This window comes from Mustela nigripes, chromosome 7 (genome assembly GCF_022355385.1).
Source record: "Mustela nigripes isolate SB6536 chromosome 7, MUSNIG.SB6536, whole genome shotgun sequence".
Lineage (NCBI taxonomy): Eukaryota > Metazoa > Chordata > Mammalia > Carnivora > Mustelidae > Mustela > Mustela nigripes.
Genome location: NC_081563.1, coordinates 24288583 through 24293702, shown reverse-complemented (window position 1 = coordinate 24293702; position 5120 = coordinate 24288583). Strand labels below are relative to the sequence as shown.

General features: G+C 47.2%; 1 pseudogene; it reads left to right on the top strand.

Annotated features, from left to right (window-relative positions):
• Positions 1-1230: 1230 nt before the first annotated feature.
• Positions 1231-4341, top strand: LOC132022306 (uncharacterized protein C2orf16-like; annotated as a pseudogene).
• The last annotated feature ends 779 nt before the right edge of the window (positions 4342-5120 follow it).

The window sequence follows — 5120 nt, the reverse complement described above, 5'->3', positions numbered from 1 at the left end:
TTCTGAACTGGTCGTGGGTCTCTTTGAAAAATGTCCATACCAACAGGCAAAATTTCACATGCGGTAGGAGGGGTCTGTGGACTACCTGAAGTCCATTCTTGGACCCTGAGCAGGCTAACAGACCCCAAAACTGAGCCGTCTCCCTGTTCTAGTAGAAAGACCTGACCCTTGTCAAAGCTGCAGTCCAGTCCGGTCAGCAGGGGAAGGGAGCAGCCCTGTGGCCCTGCATGGGAGGATTGCCAAATGGCTTTGCTTCACAGGTGGCCCAGGGTCACGGAGGAGCTGATGCCCACAAGCACGTGGCCTATCTGTGGGCAAAGAGCCTGGGAGGAGAGTCCGCAGTGAGACTGCTCACTAAGCACGGACTCCTGGAAGCTGCCGTGGACCACGCCACCGACAACTGGTGAGGCCCCACGGCTTCTCTCCACTGGCCCCTTTCGAGACAGAGCCTCTACATAGACAAGGAAAATGGCTGTATAGCTGAGAAGTGTTTCTGAAAATGGAGGCAGGAGTGAAGAAATCCTTGGAAGAACGTGATGGAGAGGCAAGGAATGAATCAGTAGCTCTGCCCCTGTTCCCCGGGGGCTCAGAACAGTGTTTAGCTGTTCTAAGAAGATGGAAAGTGATCAGCTTTTTTTCTTCTTTTTTAAAAAGACCTTTTAAGTAATTACTATACCCAGTGTGCGACTTGAACTCAACCCAAGATCAAGGGTCATTCATTCTACAGACTGAGCCAGGCAGGTGCCCCAGAGAGAAGAGCTTTTAAAGCTAAGGTGCACTAAGCCAGTAATTGACTTCTGAGTAACGGAAGTGGGCTTCTGTTAAATGCTAAAAGAGCTTTTCTTAAGCAAATGTTGTAAAGATCAGTAGTAATCCTGCATTGACTCAGATGGCTGAGGATAGTCTTAATGTTTTAGAGAGACTGTTTTTCTGCTAGTATAAATGAGGCTCAGGAGGAAGTGGTGGAGAACCCGGAGCCCTCACTCCCGAGGCAGAGTAGTGCTATGAGGCTCACTGCGGTCCCCTGCCTCGCGCCCATCCCATTCCTTTATGCCCACTGGTCGCAGGAAGCACAGGCTTTTCCAAGTGTCCCCTGACCCACGTCCTCCTTTACATGTCTGTGTGCTTCTGCATCACTTCACATGGATTGTCTTCTCAATCTGTCCTTTCCATCCCCTGGCCCTGTCTCTACCCTTTGGTTTTCTCTTGCCCTGTTCCCCCTCTTATAAAATGAAGGTACTGAGTAGGCAGACCTTACCTACACCTTCCATTTGAATTTGCTTTTGAACTCTCCTGGCTGGCCCTCAAGCACAAAACCCCTAAGATGCATCTCCGATATAAATACAGCAATACAGATCAGCACAACAACCAAAAAGAGTTAGCTCTTTCCAACTTAGACATTCCCAACTACCCAAGCCCATAGTTTCCTAAAGCAGTGCTATTGTCATAACCACTTCAGTCGGACAGCCTGTGGTTATTGTTCAAAAAGACAATAGCAGGTAAGAGAAACTCCTACAGAAAGAACATCTCTAGCCAGGAGTCCAAGAGCTCCAAAATAGGAACCAGAGTTCAAGCCAAGGGGGAAATCTAAATGGTTGCTTAAGAGAACTTCACACAGTCACATTAAAGAGAAACTCACACCCAGAAGCAAAACCACCATAACTTCATAAGGGAGAGAAACCCCTGTAATTCCTCTGAAAGGAGCCACCACAGTCCCTCTGAGAGGAGCCTTAGAAGTCGATCTCTAAAGAGCCATCACAGTCCGTCTAAGCGGAGCCACTGAAGCTGCCTTCAGAGAGCCGTCACTTTCCCTCTGAGAGGAGCTACTACATTTTTCCTAGGATGACACATCTCAGGCCCTCTAAGCGGAACCAATGAAACCTTCTTCAGAAGAGCCATCACAGTCCCTCTGAGAGGAGCCATCGAAGTCTTCCTCGGAAGAGCCATCACAGTCCCTCTGAGAGGAGCCATCGAAGTCTTCTGTGGCAGAGACATCACAGTCGTTCTAAGAGGAGCCACTGAAGCCTTCTTCAGAAGAGCCACCACAGTCCCTCTGAGAGGAGCCATCGAAGTGCTTCTCAGAGGAGCCATCACAGTCCCTCTGAAAGGAGCCGTCAGAGTCCCTGTGAAAGATGATGTTGCAGTCCTTGTGAGAGGAGATGTCACACGCCCTGTGAGAGCAGATGTCACAGTCCCCTTGAAAGGAGCAGTCGCAGTCTCTTTCAGGAAACTCATCACAGTCCTTTTGAGGTGAGAGGACATAGCCCTTTTGAGGGAAGACAGCACAGGCCCTCTGAGAGAAGCCATTGAAGTCTTCCTTGGAAGAAACATCACAGTCCCTCTAAGGGGAGCTATTGAAGCCTTCCTCAGAGGAAACATCACAGTCCCTCTGAGAGGAGCCACCAAAACCTTCCACAGAAGAGCCATCACAGCCTCTCTGAGAGCAGCCATCGAAGTCCTTCTCTAAAGAGTCCTCCGAGTCCCTCTGAGAGGAGCCCCCGACGTCATTCTCAGAAGAGACATCACAGTCTCTCTGAGAGGAGCCACCAAATCCTTCCACAGAAGAGCCATCACAGTCTCTCTGAGAGTAGCCATCAAAGTCCTCCTCTAAAGAGTCCTCAGAGTCCCTCTGAGAGGAGCCCCTGATGTCGTTCTCAGAAGAGACATCACAGTCTCTCTGAGCGGAACCACTGAAGTGTTCCTTAGAAGAGCCATCGCAATCCCTCTGAGAGGAGCCATCAAAGTCCTTTAAAGAGCCTTCAGAGTTTCTGTGAGAGGAGCCACTGAAGTCTTCCTCACAGTCGCTCTAAGAAGAGCCACCGAAACCTTCTTCAGAAGAGACATCACAGTCCCTCTGAGAGGAGCCACCAAAGTCTTTCTCAGAAGATCCATCACAGTCCCTCTGAGAGGAGCAATTGAAATCTTCCTCAGAGGAGATATCACAGTCCCTAGAAGAGGAGCCACTGAAGCCTTCTTCAGAGAAGACATTACAGTCCCTCTTGAGAGGAGCCATTGAAGTCTTCCTTGGACATCACAGTCCCTTTAAGGGGAACCACCAAAGCCTTTTTCACAAGAGCCATCATAGTCCTTCTGAGAGGAGCCATCGAAGTCTTCCTCGGATGAGACATCACAGACCCTCTAAGGGGAGCCACCGAAGCCTTCTTCCGAAAAGCCCTTACAGTTCTTCTGAGAGGTGTCACCAAAATCTTCCTCAGAAGAGCCATCACAGTCTATCTGAGAGCAGCCATGAAGTCCTTCTCCAAAGAGTCCCTGTGAGAGGAGCCATCGAAGTCTTTCTTGGAAGAGACAACATAGTCCCTCTAAGCAGAGCCACTGAACCCTTCTTCAGAAGAGACATCACAGTCCCTCTGAGAGGAGCCATCAACGTCGTCCTCAGAGGAGCCATCACAGTCCCTCTGAAAGGAGCCGTCAGAGTCCCTGTGAGAGGAGAAGTCACATTCCCTCTGAGAGGATATTTCACAGTCCCTTTAAGAGGAGATGTCGCAGTCCCCTTGAGAGGAGCAGTCGCAGTCTCTTTCAGAAAACTCATCACAGTCCTTTCGAGGTGAGAGGACATAGCCCTTTTGAGGGAAGACAGCACAGGCCCTCTGAGAGGAGCCATCAAAGTCCTTCTCCAAAGAGCCATCACAGTGCCTCTAAGGGGAGCCACTGAAGCCTTCTTCAGAAGAGACATCACAGTCCCTCTGAGAGGAGCCATTGAAGGCCTTCACTAAAAACCCATCACCATCTCTCTGAGAGGAGCCTTCAAAATCCTTACCTAAAGAGCCATCACAGTCCCTCTGAGAGGAGCCATCGAAGTCCTTCCCTATAAAGCCTTCACAGTCCCTCTGAGAGGAGCCACCGAAGTCCTTCCCTAAAAAGCCATTATCGTCTCTCTGAAAGGACCCTTCAAAGTCCTTCCCTAAAAAGCCATCAGAGTCCCTCTGAAAGGAGCAATCAAAGTCCTTCTCTGAAGATCCATCACAGTCCCTCTGAGAGGAGCCATCAAATTCCTTCCTTAAAGAGCCGTCACAGACACTGTGAGAGGAGCTTTCAAAGTCCTTCTCTAAAGAGCCATCATAGTCCCTCTGAGAGGACCCACCAAAGTCTTTCTCAGACGAACCATCACGTTACTCTGAGAGAAGCCATCAAAGTCTTCCTCTAAAGAGACATCAGAGTCCTCTGATAAGAGCCACCGAAGCCTTCTTCAGAAGAGGCATCACAGTCCCTCTGACAGGAGCCATTGAAGTCCTTCTCTAAAAAGCCATCAATGCCCCATTGAGAGGAGCCATCAAAGTCCTTCCCTAAAACCCATCACCGTCTGAGAGGAGCCTTCAAAGTCCTTCCATAAAGAGCCATCACAGTCCCTTTGAGATGAGCCATCTCAAAAATTCAAAATTCCTTTAAGATTTTGGTATTTTTTTCATCGTATATTTTCCACATTAATTTTATTTTAAATAATATTGTATTAAATATTACCTTGTTTACTAAGCTTTTTGATGCCCCTTAAATTTTGTGTCCAAGTTGAATGGCTCTCTAATTTTACCCAATCCCTGCCTTCCTGGAGGGATTGGATAATTCTATGGGAGGAAAAAAGAACTTTGATCCCTACCTTATACCATACAGAAAAAAGTAATTTGAGATGGATCAAAGGCTTTAATGTAAATGAAAAAAAAAGGTGGTGGGTGGGCTTCTAGAAGAAACATAGAAGACTATTATCACAGCCTGGGGGCAGGAAAAAAATTCTTACATTAGAAACGACAAAAAAAGCCCTGAGCATAAAAGCAAAAACTGATACATTGGATTTCATTAAAATTAAGAACTTCTGTTCATTAGCACACCACCGTGAGTGAAAAGATAAGCCACAGTGGGAAAATTTATTTTTAGTACCTATATCTGACACACAATTCATGTCCATAATATTTAAAGAGTGCCTATACACACACACACACAAAGAGTTCCTACAAATTAGTAAGTAAAAGATTGACAATGCAACCATTAAAAATAGGCCCAAACATTGAACAGGAAGGTCACAAAAGAGGATTTTCAAATGACCAAGAAACATAAGAAGTTTCTCGATATCATTAGTAAACATGGAAATGCACATTAAAAACCACAAC